The sequence below is a fragment of the Carassius auratus genome, chromosome 23 (genome assembly GCF_003368295.1).
Source record: "Carassius auratus strain Wakin chromosome 23, ASM336829v1, whole genome shotgun sequence".
NCBI lineage: Eukaryota > Metazoa > Chordata > Actinopteri > Cypriniformes > Cyprinidae > Carassius > Carassius auratus.
This window is the reverse complement of record NC_039265.1, coordinates 5,605,772-5,626,512: the sequence shown is the minus strand read 5'-3', so window position 1 is coordinate 5,626,512 and position 20,741 is coordinate 5,605,772. Positions and strand designations below refer to the sequence as shown.

General features: G+C 37.6%; 1 protein-coding gene across 4 annotated transcripts in view; it reads left to right on the top strand.

Annotated features, from left to right (window-relative positions):
• The window catches only part of LOC113041081 (extracellular sulfatase Sulf-2-like), a 140,127-nt gene that overhangs the window by 1,084 nt on the left and 118,302 nt on the right, over positions 1–20,741 (top strand). The window lies entirely within an intron of this gene.

Genomic DNA, 20,741 nt, shown 5'->3' with positions numbered 1-20,741 from the left:
AAAGAGATTCAAATCTGTGTTTAACACTTATTGGCAGCTCACTGTCCACTCAGATCTGTTTCTTATTTGCATGGTTTTAAAATAAAACAAGTTTTCTAAGTAAACTTATATATTGGCAGTTTATTTTCATCTACAAAAGTTATTGAAAAAAATTTGCATCAACTTTTGAATTAAAATTATGGGAAATATATAAATTTAGTCTGTTTATTTATCCATCAAAAAGTGTAATAACTTGTTTGCAAAAGTAAACACTACTAGCATTGTTTTTAATATAAGAAGTTCCATTTGTAGCAATTGTAAAAACCGTTTCACACCAAAAAGTGTAATGAATAAACCTCAGGCTGAAGAAAAAGTAAATTCACGTCTATACAGTAGAACACAGGAGAAGGTTCAACACGTCAGCAATAATAATAATAATAATAATACATTTTTTTAAATGAATGAAGCACAATTGTTAGTTTATCTAAAGTCGTTTTTGCTTATCAGTATGGTTGAACTAGATCATCAAAGGTCAACTGCAAAGCCATTAGTTAAAAAAATGAGATACTGTACATTTGTGTTATTTAACATATTTAATTATTGCAGGTTTGCGTCATATTCTGAGTTTGCATTTCACTCTTTTAAATCATTTTGAGGAATACTAGATCTGTTTTTTTTTCTTTGTAAGTGGGATGAATTAATGCACATTCTCATTAGTATAGTATAGAACTACATAATGTTCACACAGTGCACACAACACTACTGTACTTTCAATTTCTCTCAATGTGGCAACAGGAGACTTGTCAGTCAATAAATGGGAAAACTGGTGATACTTAAAAAAAAAAAATAACTTACATATTTTCTTGTAAATTATAAAGTAATGTGTTACTTTACTAGCTATTTGAAAAAAAGTAATCTGATTACATAACTTTCGATACATGTAATGCGTTACCACCAACACTGCTTATTTGTTTATAACAATTAAAAAAATACAAATTAAATAAACATGCAATAGTTTTTTTTTTGTTTTAGAGATTGTTTGTATTTAAAAAAATATATATTGTTCTAATATAAGACTGAATCAAAACTATAATTTCAGTGAGTGATGTGACATACAGCCAAGCATGGTGACTCATACTCAGAATTCGTGCTCTGCATTTAACCCATCCAAAGTGCACACACACAGAGCAGTGAACACACACACACAAACATCCAGAGCAGTGGGCAGCCATTTATGGTGGTTTTGGTGGGCAGATTTTATGCTGGAGCAGTTGGGGGTTCAGTGCCTTGCTCAAGGGCATCTCAGTCAAAGTGTTGCTGGCCCAAGACTCGAACCCACAATCTAAGGATTGAGAGTCAAAGTCTCTAACCACTTGGCCATGCTTAAGACTGATAAGTAAGACTATATGACTTTCTATGATTCTTTGAAAAGCACTGAACGATGCCTGTGTTTTACATTTGTTGTTACATGCAACCAGTAGGAATGACACAGTGTAAAAAAAAATGTATATGGCATGTATTGTCTTCATATTATTTCATGCCACCTAGTCTCTCTCATGAAATTCAATTCAGATTGCAAACTGGCAACTCAGCTAAATATAATTTATTTTTCCGTTGCACTGCAGATTCTGAATAGCAGTGCAGGATAAGCCGCATATCTCATTTAATGCTGTGATAAGGACTGCTTTAGATTATATCTAGCTAACAAGACTTGCTGAGACAACAAAACCCACGTATTCATTTCTCTTTTTTTTAAAGGAAGAGGAAGTAACTAAGGAAGCAGAGCCACTGCTAAACTAAACCATCATCTAATTTAGCTGTCGACTGATGATTTCAGTTTCTAATGAATGTACAAGTATGTCGGTTGAAGATTAGCATTCGCTTACAAGCGGTCTTTGATAAGTGTGTGTGTGTGTAGCAGCAGCAGTCTGAGAGGTGGTGTCTGCGTCTTTACCTTGGCTCTGAGATTTTGAGTGCCATGTTGATTTTGGGACTCTGACCGCGGTTAGCCTTCCATGGCCTAGCCAGTGTTTACACTGATTACTTGCATTTGGTTAGTAAATTCCCACGATTTTGACAGGTGGCAAAGCAAGACCAGGAGATTGGAGGTTTTTGCTCGAGTTCTATCACACTTTCTTTGTCTCTCCTTCATTATCTCTCCTTTTCTGCTCTATTTCTCCTCTCCTCCTGCTGTTAACCTCCGTGAAGGGGGGTTCGAGGGCTGAAAGGAAGTTGCTGTGCTCACTCAAGGCTAATATTGTGGCCGATGTCAGTGGAATGGAACCGTTTCATACCTTTCTGCCTTTCTCTTTATAGCAGACGGTTTTAAAGAAAGATAGCAGCAGTTTTATGCGGGCAGATGTTTGACTTCGGCTGCGGATGGTTTTGTGTTCATGAACTTCAGCTTATTACTCAAACTGATAACAAGGAGCCTGGGTAAGATAACTAAAAGGTGTGGGTGTTTATGTACGTGTTTTTCTCTTGACATGAAGAGTCTGAATGAAGGGCTAAAGTGAACTATAGACTGAACAACTGGGCCTTTTATATGAAGAAAATATATTATCTAATGGCATTAGGCTTGTGCTCAAGCTGTGACTTTAGGGACCTATGTAGATTTATTATATATAGACTGAATTGCGAATAAATAAAGCAGATTTCATCACTTATGGGAACAGTCCAAAAGATCATATTTGAAAAACAAAGGGGATTTATGTGAATAAAGCCAAAGAGACTTTGTTGTTGTATTCAGGTCATTTGTGTTTAACTGACCTCTGACCTTTCCAGTATCGTGAGACACCATGTGAAATACTGACACCCATTCTGTAAATGAGGTGTTTGCGGATCCACACAGAATCTTCCGTAGGCTGTTTATTGAATGCTTCTGAATCATTTCGTCTCATTATTCTGGTTTAGTGCTTTCACTATCGCTTTGTCTGTTCTGATTTGGCTCATGATCTTCCTTGTCTGACTGTTTTCTGGTTTTGACCACACACTTTCTAGTGTTGTTGAGAGCCCCGTTCAACTAGCGTTTGCTCTGGACTGAAATCCTCTGTTGCTGGAAGTGGGGCACTGTGTCTAACTGCTGACACAAACACACTTACTGTAAAAAGGCCACTGACACCATCACGCACACATTTTTGAGCAGCGTGAACAATCTATCTAGCATTTTTTCCCTTGACTTAAGTCGCCTCTGGCTCTTTAGTAAAGCTGCTTTGAAATTATATATATTGTGAAAAGCATTACACACATAAACATGCAATATATTTTGTTAGAAGGCAAAAACACAATTGGCTTTTGGGTCAATGAAGGAATGCACAAAATCACACAAAACTCCCCCAAATTCCTCAGGCTCTCCTGATGGTTATACTTCTTTGGCATTTTGACAGTATGCCTTGGAGAAACTGTAATTTGTACTGCTTGCATTTAATATGTGATGCACCAATGTCAGCAGTTCAACATCTGCAGCAGGAAGCCATTAGCAACATGTTTATGCAGCGAAGATTTACAGTCTACATGTGCAGACCTGCGTATGTGAAAGATTTCAGGAGATTCCAGCAAAGATTCATATATAATGCAACATATAATGTCTCGTAAGTGTTTCATAGCTAAAAGTGAGCGAAGCATAGCTGTGTACTGTAACACACTCATGTACTCAGAGCATACCTCAGCAGTGAACACTTACAGCAAAAACATCTTAAATATTTTAAGAGAGACGACACACAATCAGGCTGACGCGAATGGACTTAAATAGGGATTGGAGGTCATCTGAGGGGAAGAATGAGGGCGTGAGTGTCAGAAACCGCCATAAAATCAAGAGATCTCTACAGACTGAAAGATGGAGAGAATTCCAGACATAGAGATGCTTAGAAAGGTACAAGTTCAGTGTTTGTGTGTTTGATATCTGGATCTCTTGCCATTCCCATCAATCTCAGTTTACCATTTGGATTGTCTCAGGACCCAGCACGAGTGCACAGTCTGAAATCTGTCATCTTGTTCAAGGGCGATGAGTTCCAGGAAAATGTTTTGGGCCAGTCACCTGAGCAATTATTGTGCAACCAAGTTCCTCGGTTGCTTTAGTGGCGTGTGGTTCACCTAGTTTGAGTTATTAAAGGAATAGTGAAAATTCCTCAAACTCATCTACTTCTTGAATAGCCTGAGGGTGTTTCTTCATCAGAACATATTTTGAAGAAGTATTGCATCACATCACATGGTCACCAATGGATCCTCTGCAGTGAATGGGTGCTGTTTTTGGAGCTTGATTAAATTAACGCTAATAAAATAAGGACATTTTAAACCATGAATCTTGCAGGATGTGTTAATGATAAAAAAAAGACCTCTTATTTGCCAATAAATCAAGGCAAATTTGTTTTGTCATGCCATGACCCCTTTAATATCTTGTGGGAAAAAAAGCTGTTTTTGTAAGAAACAAATCCATCATCAAGATGTTTTTGACTTCAAACTGTTGCTAAAACATGAGTCCACTATCCACAATATGGTTTCGAAGCATAAAAAAATAAAAATAAAATAAAAAATAGATCTTGGATGGCCTGAGTGTGTGTACATTTTCTGAAAATGTAGTTTTTGGATGAACTATTCCCGTAAAAAAAAAAAAAAGCTGAAATAAAGTATACAAAATACAACTTTATATCTAAAATTAAAATGAAAACATAAAAACATATATAAAAAGCCTAATAAGATGATAAACAAAGGTAGCAGCATCAGTTAAAAAAAGTAGTGTGCCGCTGCATTACGCAATGAAGATAAAGCTTGCAAGACATTGCTGGGAATGTAGCTTAATCATGATTTACATAAAATATACGCCAGAATAACACATCTTATGATAGAAGCACAAAGATCTAATAATTTCTGCAGACATGTGACGTTCCAAATCAGTAAACACTCGCCAGTACCCTCTTTATACATGGGCTGGCACAGCTTGCTGCCAGCTCTTGGGTTCGTCCAAGCAGAACAGATCAGGCTTGATCCAGGATTTCAACTTCCCAAAATAGACAATTTCCTGAGTTTTAGGAAACTGGAGTTGTATTCATCTATGTATACACACAGTGCAGAGGTGAGGGATGATGCCCTCTGTTCTCTGCCTTCCTCAAGCCTTGTTCTGGAATTGAAGTGCACAGCATGTAGCTGGAACTCTGTATTCATCAGGTCTTCACCCCGTTACACTCTTTGTGCTAACAGCAGGAGTGTGTGGGGGTGTGTTGGATGTTTGCGTGTGTGCATGTATCTAAAAGACCGTATTTCCTGGAAGCTTGTATGTGGGATTTAGGTTTCGACACACTTGCGGGCTTTGTGATAACCACAGCTTCAACCTGCTCTCTATTCAGAGCGTGATGATGTCACAAGGTGCTTTCCCCATTTTGTTAAGTGGAAATGAAAGGATTTATTGAAAGGCACAGCTTTGACTTAATTTTTTGTCTAGAAGCTTAAAGTGGTTTTATATATTTATTAGTGCTGTCAAATGATTCATAGTGATTAACTGCATCAAAAAAATTGTTTTACATAATATATGTATTTGTGTGTACTGTGTATGTTTATTATTCATATATAATTACAAACACATGCATGTATATTAAAAACAATGGTTAATATAATTAATATATTTATATATAATATAATATATATATATTTCCAAAATATATACTGTATATGTGTGTATGTATATCTACATAATAAATAAACAGAGCACTCATACATATTTTATGTAAAATAAAACTTTTATTTTGGATGTGATTAATCATGATCACTAGGTATATTTAGATGCACCAATTTTAATCAATCCGAATCCAATTTCAGATTTTGAAACTTCTGTTTATATGAACCCTTAATTCTGCAATCTGATTCACATATTCATTTGTATATTCATTACATGAACAAATGTTAGCTTATGCAGAGTGTGCAGTGCTGTGTTCAGAACTGTCACCGGAGATGCAGAGAGCATAAATATCATGGTAGCACTTTATTTTACAGTCCTGTTCCTAATGTACATACTATGTACTTATTAAAGTAATTACAATAACTATGTAATAACTAGGTACTAACCCTGAACCTACCCCTAAACCTAACCCTACCCCATGTAGTTACCTTGTATTGCCAGAACTTTCTTAGATAAATACACTGTAAGTACACTATAAGTACATGTTAGTACACGTACTGTAAAATAAAGTGCAACCAATATCATTATTGCCAGTTCAATAATGACATTGACAATGACAATATTTCAAATTTTTGAAAACTTCTACATGTCATGATTATTTCTTATGCAACGATGTTAGCCTGACATAACAATGGGTGTTCACATTGAAGTCTTGAAGAGAGTTCCAACTGGTGGTCTAGAATGGGTAAACATGGCTCTTTATTTTCAAATTATGATAATAATAAAAAAAGATGCAGTTGACACCCTTAATTTTCGCATCTATTCAGGTGTTTACATGAAGGCTTTTCAGGCTGATAAATTACTGATTAATTATTTAGTTGTAGCTACAGTGTTTAAAGGAATAGTTCACCCAAAAATGTGCATTTTCTTCTGTCGTTTCGGTTTGCAAAAAACTGAGGGTGAGACAAATTTTTCATTTTTGGGTGAACTGTCCCTTTAACTTAGTGTATTCTTAAAAATCAGTTGGGTTGCATTTGGCTAGATAGGGGTTATCTGTGGTTGTTTGAAGATTTTTGACGTTTAAATCTTATTAATGTTACATTGTAAGCTCTTTAGATCAGTGCATTTGTTTCCAAGTTCTTTAAAACACCAGTACACAGACAGTTTTCTAAAGAACTGGAGAATAACAAGTTCTTTGTTGAAACTAAAAAAGTTCTCCAATGACATCAGACTGGTAAAGCCCTTTGGTCCTAATTTGAAGCTTTATATGTAAGAGTGTCTTTGAATTCTGTGTCTTTCTCTGTTTCTTTAGCGCTTTCTTTGAACGACAGCATGGTTGCCATTAGCAGGTCAACATAAATGTTTTCAAAATGGAACATCAGTCAGGGCTTGGCTTTATGCCACCACTTACACACACACAGGAGCTCATACAGAAGGCCTGTTCCTTGTTTGTTGAAATATTCCATGCTTGCCACAGGTACGCAGGCATATGATGTTCTCCAGCACTTCGCTCACTCTCCGCTCCTTATAAACACACACATACAGTACACTCTGTCCATGTGGAGAGCTGTGGGTTATTAGGTGTTTCCATTTCATTTGCCTCTCACGTTTCCACTGGATTGTCCCCAGTACCTGCATCAATGTGCATACATACTTGCATATATCAAGTGCTTGTCTTTGCATGTGTATTTCAATACATACACTCTTGCTCAGTCTGGCAGTGAGAGAAGGAGAGAGATCTGTCCTTGCCTTAAGAATCGAGTGGGATACACACATCAGCTGTTTGCCTTTGACCGTTTAGTCCCTACTTCCTTTTTTCTCCAAATGTGTCATTTGTAATGTGCAAAATAAAGACAGAAAGGCTAGATGGATCAAATAATAGCATTTTATTTAATAAAAATAGATAGATTTTAATACATATATTGGGTACTTAAAATCTTCTGATGTTGATAAAGAATGAAAAATGTATTAATTTTTATAGGAATCCATGGGATCTGTAATTTTGTGTGAGGAAAATTTCCCCAGCACAGATTTCACAACTGGTTCCCGAGAAACTTGCCATGTTGACCACATATGAAAACAATATATTTAAATATATATATCAAAAGATAGTATGATATAAAGTACTGTATAACATAGAATATAACATACAATATATTTGTTGCTAATTGCAAAATATTAAAATATGCAATGCTTAATATGCAATGCAATGCTTAATAGGGGGATGCTGCTGAGCTCTTTTAGTGCAGTTTTTGTTAAGTAACTACTGAATGGCCAATCTCTATTCAGGATTCTTGGTAGTGTAGTTCTTATATTTATTTTGAAATTAAAGATGAAATTGTGACGTGTCAGGGAATCTTCACAGTCACAGCCACTTCCACCATCACAGTCACCTGTTCCCACTCACACCCGATCTCTGTCATCGGATTACTGATCACCCGCACCTGCACTCAATTATCAAGTCAGGTACAAAGCCACTCTCACCACAGTGTTTCAGCTTCCATAAATCTATTACAGTGGGTGGCGGTAATAAACCAGTCAGTTAGGCTGCCAACCGCCAATAAACACCAAAAAAGAAGAAGAAGAAGTTTCAGCATCTGGTCTATCATTCACCAACTCGAACTGTATCCTGACTCTGTGTACTTAACTGTGTTATTCTCATTCGTTGTTCTCCGAAGTTCCTGGTTCCCTGTCTCTGACGATCCTGTAATGATACCCTTCATTAGTTTCAGCTAAGACCCATTGAACTGTCTCAATATTCAAGATTCTCAACTGCCATTTGCTCCTCCTATGGATTCGATCCATATTCAAATCTGTTAATAAATCACCTTGTTAATCCTCTTACCCATCGTTTCTGGCTCGATTTGTGACAGAAGACTGGACCGACACTGCCACTTCCATGGATCATGTCGACGTTCTGCAGGAGCTGGTCAACACTCTTTGAGCCTCTCTCATGCCAGCCCCCAGCCCCCAATCTGCCTCTGCCAGTCCCATGGTTATGCCTGCTTCCTAAGGGGGGTGGGGGGGACCAGCTGGATGTGGTGGCTTCCTCCTTCAAGTGGCGCTGTATATAGAAATAATTCACCATAGAGCGCTCTAAGGTAGCATTCCTGATTTCTCTTCTTTCTGGTCATGCATTATCATGGGCAAAAGCAATATGGAATGCTAACGACATCATAATTAAATGCTAAGAGGTTTTCACTAACCACTTCAAGGAGATGTTTGGCTCCGCTACAAGAGAGCTTTCTGTTTCAGACCAGTTCAGGCAGTTGCATCATGGTGCATCTTCCACCAACAACTACACCATGCAGTACCGAACTCTGGCGACAGCTAGCAGATGGAATGAAGTAGCTCTTCTCAGCACCTACAGGCAACGATTGGATTCCTCAAATGGAAATTTATGATGATTCTGTTGGATTGGAGAGCTTAATGCTAAAAGCCACGGGAGGGACCCAAGGTGGACGTCACCCTGGGACGCCCCTGGCTCATTCTCCATTCTCCAGAGATCAAATGGGACTCCTGTATGGTTATTCGCTGGAGCGAACTGTCACCAACACTGCCTAACTGCACTTTCACGTCCACTCCAAATGCCACCAGCTTTCCAGATCACTTCCACGCGTATTGAATGTCCTGAATCAAGTGGAACTCCCTCCATCCCATCTGATTACGTGGCATTCAAGGATGTCTTCAGTAAGCAAGCAGTCACCTGTCTACCACCTCATTGGCCATGGGACTGTGATATTGATCTGCTGCCTGGAAATAAATTCTCCAAGGGTAAAGTTTACCCACTGTCCGCAAGGCTATGCAGGAGTATGTCAAGGAAGCTCTTAACCAGGAATTCTTCTGGCCACTATGAGTAACTTGTTATACCGTATGGCCTTGCCAAAGCCCCATCAGTCTTCCAGGGATTTATGAACAAGGTGTTCTGGGAGTTCCTCCACAAGTTTGTGATCGTTTACATTGATGATATCCTCATCTACTCCCGGAATCTAGCCGACCATCACCACCATGTTAAGCAGGTCCTTCAGAGGCTTTGTCAGCACCACCTTTACCTCAAACTGGAGAAGTGCGAGTTCCACCGCCCCACAGTTCAGTTCCTCGGCTACATAATAGGCCAGAAGGGAATTCAGATGGACCAATCATAATTCTGAAACTTTTCTTTTTGTCCAATAAACAAACCAGACACTAGAGTAAATTAAAACTTAAAAAAAATGGTGTGTAATGATGTCTTTCCATGGCTGAAACAAAATACCTTCTAATGTTCATTCATGTTTATTTTGCACTATAACTAGTAAAGAGGAAGAGATGGCTGGTTCACGTGCCACTTTAATTGAGGCGCTACAGTGATTTGTCATGTCATATAATTGTATATATTATTTGAATTTCGTACAAAATTCAAAAGGCGAGACTTAATTTCATAAAAAAGGTAACCTGCTGTCTTCTCTGTTGGCATGTTGTCATTTCCCTCATTGCTCCTCGATGTATTTTTTAACACATGAGAACATGATGTGTAGCGTGAGAGCGCCATTAATTGTTGGACATAGCAACAGTAACTAAGGAGGCAGGTTTTTGTCAACCGTCCAATCACAATAAAGTATGCTAGAAAGCCATGTAAAAATTGTCAAAGCATCTTAACAATGATACACCTATTGTGATCTGTACTAATGCTTTGATAAAAGCCCTTCTTTATCATGCCAAAACATATTTAATCTTGAGAGATTCGAGCAGGCGCTCACTTTCTTTTCTTTATTCTACCTGTCAGGGCTTTAAGCCACCTTGTCAAGTCAGTCTGCGCTTTCTCTCTCTCTCATTTCACACATCACTGCGTTCACTCGTCTCCCCGCTTATCTGCCCACCTCTTTATTGGCCCTCAATCCTGGCCTTTTCTCTTAACATGCCTACAATTTAGCTCTACCAATAAAACTACCTCACAATTAGATAAGCCTGACCTAATATAGCTTTATGAAGAGCTAAGATAATTTAAGACATTTTGTTTAATTCTGTTTAGTCACTCAGGGCTCCACTTCAATTACTTTCTCCGATTTTCTTTGAATTTGTGTGAAAGGCTAATTTTGTTGGTCATGAGGACTGCATGTGAACGACAGAGGGGAAAGTTCAATTTAAAAAAGTGAAAAAGTGCTACAGAATTGAGCCAGAAAGACAAAAAATAAAATAAAAAGACAATGATGCTTCACTTCTACACTTCCATCATTGAGTCCATTCTCACTACCTCCATCACCATCTGGTATGCTGCTGCCAAGGACAAAGGCAGACTGCAACGTGTCATCTGCTCTGCTGAGAAGGTAATCGGATGCAACCTTCCATCTCTTCAGGACCTGAACACTTCCAGGACCCTGAAGCGGGCGGTTAAGATTGTGGCTGACACTTCTCACCCTGGACACAAACTTTTTGAAGCACTCCCATCTGGCAGAAGACTGCTGTCCATCAGGACCAGGACCTTTCGATCCACAACGGTCCTTATCAACAATACCTATGACCCATCAGGTCTTCATACTCACTCCCATTGACTTTACACTTGACTTAAAAAAAAAACGAAAAAAACAAAAAAACACCATACACACGTGTTGTTTCACATGTGTTACATTAACACACACAATTCCGGCTGCAATATTCTTATATTCCCACATCCCAGACTGTAAACTTTGCACTGGCTCCTTGCTGCACATTTCACAATGTTCAGGATTGTACAATTTAAGTTTAAACTGTGAACATTTGCACTCCCCCCTTACATATTCTGCACAAATGTAGAGTTAATGTGTTTATTTTGTATTTTATATTTTTATCTTCCTGATTTTTTTCTTCTCTCTGCTCTTATTGTATAGCTTTTACTTGTCTTATTTTAAAATTGCTTATCTTACTGTTCTGTTGTTTATTCTTGTTTTTCTTTTGTCTTTGTCAAGCACCAAGACAAATTCCTTGTACATGTGTATACATACAGTACTTGGCAATAAACGTGATTCTGATTCTGATTCAGAATGAAGCCTTTGAGCAGTGACATGTAAGGCTCATGTTCATTTGAGTGTGGGTTTACTTAACTATACATTTAACATTTAAAATTTGACACTGATTAAAGTGTCAAAAAGAAGAGCGGTTCACACATCCAATGGGAAATGGCTAGTTGCATAATCACACTCCCTCTTTTTCTTACATTTCTTTTCACCTAAATCGAACCCTCACTAAAGCTTTTCTGCATTTTTATACATCAGAATCATAGAACAGATTTCAGAAGCTCATATCTCATTCATGCAAGAAAAGGGCCTCCATGTCAAATGTTTTAGGAGTTACTTACATTCAGAAAGTTTTTATATTGTGGACATACCACAAGCAAAATTACATTAACAAGAATGCATTTACAATGGATTCTATGGGCCAAGATGGCATTAAATCAAACTAATACAGCAGACTCACCTCAGAAAGGATGCTAACGTTACAATTCCCAACATAAATTTTTATACAGAATAAATAATTTAATAATACTAATCTCATTTTTAAAGCCTCCAGAATGTTTTTGTCCCATAGATTTCCATTCTAAGTACATTTCTGTATTTGTTTCTATGAACTTATGGACAAGTCAAAATTAATTAATTGGCATTCCACGGACATTGCCAATAGAGCTTAACTTGTATTGAGCCCAGAACATGCCTTTAAAGTGAAGTTGTGAGAATAATTTGTGATAAGATGATGATTAACGGGATTTAATTAAGCCAACATTGATTGGGCTGCATGAACCAATACATCACTGTGAAGCGACATTGAAAAGCCAATTAGAGTGGGAGTTTGAGGGAGAACTGGAGACATGAGGTGTGTAGTAATGTGTTGTTGACTGACTGTTTAGGCTGAAAAGTCACATACTAAATTTGAAATGAACCTTCCAGAGAAGAACAATGCATTCCACGTGATAAAGACCGAACACATAAGAAAATGTGACCAAACCTGCTGATTTTATGAAAAATGTTTGAGTTCTCCCTTATTTGTTTCTGTTAACATTGCACTGCATGGATCATTTCAAAGAAGGAACATTATTTCAAGATTATGCAACTGGACTTAAGAACTGTTAATCATTGATTCCCACGCGACACCTAATAAGCACCAGAGTACACTCTCATCCAACTGAACTAAATATTTAACTGAATGGTACATTTGACTCATGGACTGCAAAATTAAATAAGAAGTGTGAAGTCTGTTGTTTAATTCCCAGTGAAGGACGCATTTGACAGTAGGCCTGAGACTTGTGCTGTCTTGCCAAAGCCAGGTGAACCAAAGGACATACTGAATGTTTAAAGGCAGAACTTCGCAATAAATGCTCTCATTAATACTCTGAAGTGGCCTTCAGAGAAGAAAGAGAATTGAAAATGAATGTGAAGCAGAAAGTGAGTGAGCGAGACAGAGATATTTTATCCACTGCAGGGACATGTAAATATAAACTGATGCAGCTGTCAAATATTAGCGATATCTGACATGACGGAGCTGTAAGTGACTGTCGTAATCGCATTTAAAAGAACACCTCACGCATAGCCTTGTGTGTACACGTGTTTAGTGATGAGTCCTTGTTTACGTGTGAGAACATCAGGAAAAACATACACATCTAAATTGAATGATGGTCTGTCTGTCAAGTTGTTAGTCTACTTTCTTAATGATTGTTATTGGGATGTGAGTCTTCCCGAGAGATGCTATCGCATACGCGAACCAAATTTCCAACTTATACAGCCAAATCAATTTCAAGCTCTCGGACAACTCCTGCTAGCATTTAGCGGGTTTATTGGAGCTCTTGTTGTGTTTATTACTCGGCATACAATGAAAAGGCAGCAGGTTTAATTCTTGCACGCTAAAGACTGTGGAAAACAGATAAAACGCAAGAGCAGGAGATGAAAGTGAGCTCGTAATAAAAGAAAACAAAATGAATGCGCAGGGGTAAAAAAGGGAAGCTTAATGATTGTGTTTGACTGACAGGGATTAGCGCTGTGAGCACAAGCGCTGTGATTTGGGTAATTACAGTAGTGCTTTCCTGCGAAGACTGACAGTTACCTTGACGCTCTAAAAGGAGTCCTTGAGGAGCTGCACGGGTGACTTGACACTCCAACAAAAATGGCTCGGAGGAAAACAGATCTGGTATCTACTTTTGCCTTGTTAACATCATCAAATTAAACAAGCGCTTCAGGAAAAAGTTGCAGAAAGCACATTGATGTTTCTCTCCCTCCACAGACGTCACTCAAATCTCCCGCCGCGGGGCGCATCACACATGCTTCTGTGAGCTACAACTGAATTCTTGAAATTAAAGCTGTTTGTGCACCTTGTGATAACAGCTAAATTGACTAGATTTTCACATTTTCTGAGGGGCTTGTCCATACAAATCTTGCTTTCATGATGGTGTTGTAGAGGCCTGTCAGTGCAATGCAGATGCTAAGATGTGGCATTTGCAAAATGAGTTCTGGGTGTTTAATAATGCATTGCTTCATGCCATTAAAGGGATAGTTCACCCCAAAATGAAAATTGTCATCAGTTACTCACCCTCATGTCCTTCCAAACCAATAAGCCTTTCTTTCATCTTTGAAACACATATAAATATATTTTCAAGAAACTTGAGATTTTGGTCACTACATTACAAGTCCATTGCACAGAAGCTTCACAAAGTTAATGAAGATGGAAGTAATTCACATAGTTGGGCAGTATAATCCACAATCATGTAGTGATTTTTTACATCTTATAAGATTTACAAAATGTGATAGACCACAAACATGAGGATAAAAAAAAATCCTAGATTTAACCATTTTGGTCCTATAGTGTGTCATGATGTGACAAAGACAGCACACCACACACAAACAGATTTTCAACCAGAGTCAGGAAGAAATTTCATTGATAGTGTTTGGAATGATTTCATACACAACACGTTGTATAAACATTCATGCTGTTGTCACAAATCAACAAGCTGATTCTCCATCTCTGCTGTCCACGTCAATTTCACTTTCTGCTGAGCCATGACTGCTTCCGTCTTCCATCATCTCGCTTTCTGATTGGATAGTGTTTCATTTCACGTGATAACTCGTGAACAGATGAAGTCCAGACAAAACCATAACAAAACCATAACAAAACAGAGCAGAACAGTGACTTGATGTTTGTTAGGCTTCAATTAAGATCATTGGAAACCCTTTGATGTGCAATCAAACCTGCTGGACATTTGAACAAAAAAAGTTATGTATAAAAACCTTGTTAAAAACTAACTTAAAATTTTCCATACCTACCAAGAAAACAGTATAATGCTGCAATACACATGGTTGCTCCCAACACAGGATTACAGCTTGCAGGTCCTTATTTAAAAACAAAGGTAATAAGCCTCTTTATTTAACAGGCATTTTCAAGAGCAACCTGAAAAAACCCAACTTCTAGCACTCACTCAAAGCACCACGTCATAGAGGAGCAGTACAAAGGATGATGCATCCGAAGCCACCAAACACTTCTTTCTTTTATATGCACAACATTATAGGCACTAATTAGCTCATGAAACATAACCTACTGACCAATCATGATTAAGTACAAACACTGATATTTTCACCTGTATGGGTAACGCCAGCCGATCACTGGGTCTATACCTCTGCTACACATGTCTGCACCATAAACAGTGTGAGACGAGTTACCCACCAAACTTTAATATTTAGTTTGATTCTCTAACTTTAATTATGAGTGAGAACAATAGTGATGTACCCTAGCAAACGCTGCTAATTGCTGATGTTGAGGCTCTGAGAACTGAATCATGTGAATGTTTTCTATTCTGAGCAATGCTTGCTAAGTTTATCCTTCATGAATGAGTTAAACATAAATGAGTTCAAAATGGGTCATGTTTGTCAAAAAAGATTGCATCGGTTTGTTAAATGAAATCTACAGTGTAACATTCAAGGTGTCTGTGTGTGTGCATGTGTGAGGCTTCATGAAGATGTCAGGCCTCTGATAAGCTCCAACAGGACCTCTACTGCCCTTGTGCATGTTTGTTTGTAGATCAGCCTTTTAGATCAGGAGAAAATTGTACAAGCCTCTAAATTGTGTTTGCATTGAATGGCCTCACCACCCTCACACTCTGTTGTAGCATTTCTATAGCTTTATGCTAATCAGTTCTCCATCCATTTTCCTCTTACATGTGACTGATTGCTTGGCTCGTCTGTGTGTGTGTGTGTGGTCGGGCACTTGAAGGTCAGTAAGATGATTGCTCTTGTGGGATTTCTCTACTGTTTATCCCCTCTTTCCTCATCTGTTTTCCCCCTCTTTCTCATCTATTTCCAGAGTAAGTGTTGATAGGACCATTTCTGCTTTTTAAATAAGATCTGGCAGTTTGTTACATGTTCCTGAGATTGGATTTTGCCAAACTAATTTCCAATCTCTCTCTCCCTCACACACTCTATCTTCCACTCACTTGCTTTTATGTTGGTTCACAGCTACAAGATGAATTGATCAATGACTTTCAATTTTGGACTCAAGCATGATTATTTAAAGTTTACACAGGATGGATAGGAAAAACAGAGAGGAGGAGAGATTATCATAGAGCAGCCTAGGCTGGCATTCATTAAACCAGCTCTACTGGACTAGTCTAACGGGGTTTAATTGGGTGCTTGAAAGGCCTCTGGAATCAATTGACTCGGAGAAAGGGATGAAGAGTGGATGAGAAATAGAAACAGTGAAGGGATAACAGATGGAATTAAAACTAGGCTGCCTGAAGGTTGCAACTCTCCTTGAATTGATTTCAGGACTTACAGGGGAAGGGCGGCAAAGTGTTTGTTAAAACCAAGACTTACTAAACCTACATCATGCCATTTTATATTCTTAGATAGATGATAATTTCCTTACTAAATCCTAAAAACACTTGAATTGTCTTTGCATTAGAAAATATTGAACCAGATGGCCCATCAGGTCTACATTTTTAAATTTCACTGGAAGCAGAAAATAATCTGCTCTTTGGATATTATATTGAACGGAAGTAGTCATTTTCGGGCACAGAAATTGAAAAAACTAAAGATTTAGAAAAGGGAAGTAAGTTCCAACAAAAAATTTTATTTATTTATTTATTTATTTTTTATGTGCCAGTTGCTTGATATTTTGTCTAAGGTGTTATGTAAGTAGTTTAATGTTTTTTAAGAAAGTCTCTTATGCTCATTAAGGGTATGTGTGTACGTATATATATATATATATATATATATATATATATATATATATATATATATATATATATAGACACACACACACCCACACACCCACATACACACATACATAATACATACCCTACAGAATTATTCATCTTTATTTATTTTCACATTGTGTTTACATTTATGTTGCTGCCATATGTTAAACTGCTTTAAAGTATTGCTTTAAGTTTTTGTCCACTTTAATCTTAGACCATAATGCCAAAGCAGCTTTCATAAAAACTTTGCAAATTTATTTAAAAAATAAAAAAGAAGAAGAAGAAATTATTACATTGCATGAGCATGCATACTCTTTTCTGGGACATTTGAAATTTAGCTCAGGAGCATTCATATCGCTTGTAGATGTTAATATATTTTAAATGGAATTGACCTGTGTCAAATCCAACTGAATGGGTATGATTTGGAAAGGTACATATCTGTCAGTAATAAAAGGTCTAACAGCTTAAAAAGGCATATTAAAAATAAAAATCAAGGCCTAAAGTCAAAAGAACTGCCTGTATATAGAGCTCAGAAACAGGATTGTGTCTAGCCACAGATCTGGGGAAGAGCTCAGAAAAAAATTGCTGCATTGAAGGTTCAGAGAAGCATGTAGCCTCCATTATCCTGAATGAAAGAAGTTTTGGATAGCCAGAACTCTTCCAAGAGCAATCATTGGAGTAGAGTCTTGGTTAGAGTGGTGACCAAGAAGCTGATGGTCACTTTAGTTGAGCTCCATACTCATATATGGAGATGGAAAAAACCTACAGAAGAACAAACATCACTCCACCAATCTGGTCTTTATGGCAGTGTGGGCAGACTCGGTTCTGAAGACACATGAAAACCCATTTGGAATTTGCCAAAAAAATAAATAAATAAATAAAAAACACCGAAAGGACCCTCAGACTGTAAGAAACAAGATCCTCTGGTCTGATGAAGTTTAACATAGGCAACAAAAACACAAAGCATGGAAAAAATGAAGGGGTTATTAATACGTTTGCAATATACACACTGCTCAAAAGGTTGGGGTAAGATTTCTGAATACTTTTATTCAATAAGAATAAAAAACTTGAAAGGTTTTTTTTTTTTTTCGAATAAATGCTGTTTATTTGACCTTTCTGTTCATCAGATTCTTTCACGGTTTCCACAAAAAATTATGACAATAAATGTTTCTTGAGTAGTAAATCAGCACATATGAGTGATCATGTGACACTAATGATGCTGACACTTCAGCTTTGCATCAAAGGAATATATTCAGTTTATAAATATATTCAGTGTATTTTTCTCACTGACGTGTAACAAATTACAGCTTCACTAGTCTGCCACTGCACATAGGCTTAAAAACACTCACATTTTTTTACAGCCTCTGAACACAGGCAGGGGCTCTGGTGTGGTTCACCATTACTTTTTTAAATTGCCCCACGGACCAGCGGCCATCAGCTTGTCTTACCAGGCTCAGCAACTATCTAAATTATTAATCTAAGTCTGGGAGCATGGACGCATCACAGCAAACCCCAGAGGCCTGACAGGTCTACTGTCCAGACAGAGAGACAGAGCATATCAGACATTTTAGCCTGTATCTTTTTTGATAAATATAATATAGGTTGGAGCAGTGCCCCTGTGGTTACTGCTCCAGACACGAAAACCAATGAAAGGGTTGCAAGCTCAGTTCCAGCTCATATCATGTCCCTCTTTTTCCTCCTACCATTTCCTCTCTCCTCTCAACTACCATGTGTCTAAAATCTCTCTGTGACTTAACAGGCAGAGTCTGTGTATGAAGACAAGGAAACTTGTTCCACACTGACTTTGAAGGCACCCTAACACCTCATCTATTCGAAAATAATGTAAAATATAATGCATGTGACCTGTCAGTCCTTTACCTACTAATACTTTACTTTAAAATACTTTACTCAGGTCGTTCTCATGCAGTTGATGGGCTGTTAATCACTTGTAACTTTTTTGTGTGCATTTTCTCCTCTCTTCTCCGAACAAATGAGTCAGTATTTCTTAAGTGTTGTATTAATTTCTGGCTTGTTGAGGAAGCCGGGCAACAGCAGGAATTAATTGCATCTTTGCAATAGTTATGTGAAGCAGCTGCATGCTGCGTGGTGATTAAAAGCGCTTCACACGGAATATGAATAAGAGCATAAATTACACCAAGCGGTGGGCCGCGTAATGAGAAAAAAACGATCACGTTGTACATCAGGGCCAATCCACGATCTCAGAGATTACTGAAGGTCATGGGAGGGAAGGGATTCAGATAAAGAAGATAGCAGCAAAACAGCAGTCATGTTCTTATGCCAACTGAAGTCAAAACTTTAGCTGAGACTGAATTTATCCTATAGATGCTGTAGATTTACCTTGTTAGTCATAGTAAAAAAAAATGTAATATTAAAATCAGATAAATAAATACAGTGCTTAACTGTTCAATAACTTTGATCTTATTGTACTTTTTTCCATTTACGATGGTTTTGATGTCTCTAGACTGTACCATGTTTGCATGTAGTGTTTTGTTTTGCTTTGCTTTTATGCACTTTACTTTGCTTTGTCTTGGTTTGCTTTGCAGTTTGATGTTTTGTTTTCATTTTTGCTTCGCTTTTATGTTATGCTTTGCTTGTTTTTTTTTTGTTTTTTTTTGCTTAGTGTTATGTTGTGCTTTTCCTTTTGTTTTTTGTTTTTGTTTACTTTTTTTGCTTTGCTTTTTATTTAGTTTTCTGCTTAGCTTAGTTTTTCCTTTTTGCTTTGCATTTTTGTTTTTTGTTTTGTATTTTTATTTTTGTTTAGTTTTTCGCTTAGCTTTGCATTTGTTTGTGTGTTTTTTTTTTTTTTTTTTTTTTTTTTAGTTTTCTGCTTTGCTTTGTTTTTCTGATTTGCTTTCCTTTTTGTTTTTCTTTGCTTGTTCTTTTACTTCGCTTTTATGTTTAGTTTTTTTATTTAGTTTTTGCTTAGCTTTTATGTTCTATTTTGTTTTTGCTTTGTTTTTTGTTTTGCTTTGTGTTTTAGAATTAGAATAGCAGATAACAGAATCCACCATGTTTGTGCTTTTTTTCCCCCTGTAATCCAGTTTAAATTCTATCAAAACAGTTAAGAGATCTTCCTCCGGTTATTATATCACATTTCCGCTAGGTGTGATTTTCCCCAAATACACTATTACAGACGTAGGTCACAAAAATAGAGTGGGAGATGAAGAAAAAGAGGAGAGTAATCATGACGCATGGAAAAGGCTGACAGACAGAAAGAGAGGGAGATGAAAGCCGCCTCTGTATCAGTTTTCTCTCACCTATCCATCACCTTGGCGACAGCAGGTCTGTGGTTGGACCTGTTTGCTGTCACTGAAGCTGTAGTGAGGGAAGCAGCCATTTTACATCATTGATTTACATTAGTCAGAGAAGAAAGCTCAAGTATGACTGAAGAGAGTGACTCACACGCGCACACACACTCCCTTGTGTGCAGCCTTTTAATATTGCATTGGGTGTTTGGTGTCTGCTTTCTACTTGATGGGGTTTAATTTAATCTACGGTGGTTAACTTTCTCTCAGTGTGGGGCTCTTTTCAACATCTGACAAGAGCGAGATAGAAGAGGGAGCAGAGGAGAAGAAAAGACAAAGTAACACAACAGAAGAAAGAATAAGAAAAGGGGGGTCATGTATGGTGGAAAACCTAAGTGGGAAGAGAAAATGAGTGGTGGATTAGAGGAGAGGGTGATGGAGTGACAGAGACAGATGTATAAAGATGAATAGGAGAGAGGGTCAGTGTGGTCTTATGGCTGAAGGGAAGGATGCTGAATGATGGCTGAGCGTGTGCCTCCCGTCAATGTCACCTTAACATGTCTCACTGCTGCAGAGAAACACACTTACAAAGATTCTCACTAAGTGGTTGACCTGATTGGTTCAGACTGTCGAAAGCTTTTTTCAATGGTGTTCTTTCTTATGAAAACTTTTGACTTTTTATGCTTTACATTTTGCTGTG